Here is a 2137-nt window from a genome sequence, read left to right as displayed (position 1 = left end):
GGTTCAGAGAGACATTGGGGCTACTGCTTTATTCCAGCATGTCAAAGCACCATATTTTGAAGTAAGAGCTTTCTGCACCCCACCACGTGCTTCGCTGGTCCTTTTCTGAGTGCTTTACAAACACTGTTATTAATTCCTGACATTCTCAGCATCTTGGAGGTAGGCATTGCTATCTGTGGTGGTCGTTTGGAGCCACTGAGTCTCAAAAGCAAACCTGCAGCTGGGACTTGGGTCCAAGACTCCAGACTCCCCAGCCAGTGCTCCCCTCCCTGGTCACACTTGCCTGCTCACCACTATGGAGACAAGTGTCCGCCCCTTTACACAGCTGCACAACCCAGGGGTGCTCATTCAAAATATAGATTCCTGAGCCCAGATTTAGGCATTGGGTCTCTGCAAAGGCAGGGCCCAGACGTCTGTGAGTGTGTGTTTTAACTCTCTCTGTGATTCTAGTAGTCACCGATTCCCTCCACATCTGTGCACCTCCATGGCCACCACTCCTAGCAGATCAGTGTCATCTCTAATAACCTTCTAGCTTTTCATCCTAATTCTGCCTGTGTGCCTCCTACCATCCAATCTCCATGCAGCGGGAGCTTTTGAAAACATATCACATTCGATCCCTTCCCTGCTTAAAACACTTTTGTGAGCTCTCTTTTTTTGGATTAAGAATAAGTCCAAATCCCCTCCGCATCTCCGGTCTCTGACCTTGCTCCCTCCTCAGCCGCTGCTCACTCACTGTGCCGCAGCCAGACGTGAGCTCCTCACCACCCCAGGGACTGTTTCTGCATGGAGTTCTCTCTTCCCAGGACTTTGTGTGGCTGGCCCCTTCTCCTCTTCACCTCTTGCTCAAATACCACCTCCTCAGAAAAGACTTCCCTGGAATAACCCTCCAGTCCCCTTTTTATCTTGATCCTGTTATATTTCCCACCATTGAATTTTCTTGTTCATTTGCCTATTGCAGTCTCCCCCCACTAGAATGTGAGTGCTCTGAGAACAGGGACTTTATATGTCTTAGTCAATGTGTATCTGTGCTTGGAACCATGTCTGGCACATAGAGGGCAGACAGCCATAACATATTTGTTGAAAAAATAAGAAATATTTACAAAATATATATTTGCTTGTTTGTTTGCTCATTTGTATCCCCCACAAATCCCCAGACTTTGTCTATTTTGTGCACCACCCAGTCCCCAGAACTGTGACTGATACGCGGTAGGGCCCTGCATTAAGCATGTCTGCTCTCTGCTGTATTCCGATGCTTTGACATCTTAGGACCTTGCTGACCTTGGAGGGATGCCCCTCCCCCAATTCCTAGGGACAGCAAAGAACTCGTCCAAGGAGAGCGTACCTTTCACACGCAAACCACCCAATCCAGAGCCTGCACCCCCAAACACCTCCTTTATTAGGCTCTCTCACTCGGCTGCTATCCACCTGCCCTCATCACCGAGGGCCAGGCAACTAGGGACAGCCTCTACGTCCCAGAGCCCACCGAAATTACTCAAACGAGCCAGTTCTAAGCCTGCTCCCCACATGGAAACCACGGTGAAGGCTCTTGTCTGCATGTCCCCTTGCTCCCTCTTCCTCCTGACCCACCTGGTGCTTCCCCGTGTCACCCTGTGTGGTGTGGTATGCTGCCTGTTTCCAGGGACCTGTAAGTATAACAAACTTCCTGACAGTCATTTCCGTGTCAGTGTGTCTTACTATACTTGAAGAAAACAAATCCCAGTACCCTTAAAACAGCCCTTGATAAATATTTGTTGAACGAATGAATAAACTTATTCACTTGCTGGGCACCACTATGTGCCGTGGGGTCACAGGGCTGGCTCATCTGCGGCCCCAGCCATCAAGTGTGAAGATGCTCAGAGAACGGGGAGGGAGTGCAGGGGCACGGGTGGACGACAGAGAAGCCCTCCCGACAGAGGTGACATTCGAGTGAGCCTTGAAGTGAGGGAACTGTGGACACTGGGGAGTTGGGGTGAAGGAAACAGATGAACTCCAGGCAAAAGTGACCAGCAAGGAAGCCTTGAAGAATGTAAAAATGGAAGCAGCGGAGACTGACTCTCTAGCCCGGGTTCTTGGCCGGAGCCTCATCTTCCCTCTGCCTTGACTTTGTGCTCCATTAAGATGGTAAAAGTAACTGAAT

Source organism: Galeopterus variegatus, unplaced genomic scaffold (genome assembly GCF_000696425.1).
Source record: "Galeopterus variegatus unplaced genomic scaffold, G_variegatus-3.0.2 Scaffold2432, whole genome shotgun sequence".
NCBI lineage: Eukaryota > Metazoa > Chordata > Mammalia > Dermoptera > Cynocephalidae > Galeopterus > Galeopterus variegatus.
The sequence above is the reverse complement of the archived record's forward strand: the minus strand, read 5'-3'. Positions refer to the sequence as shown.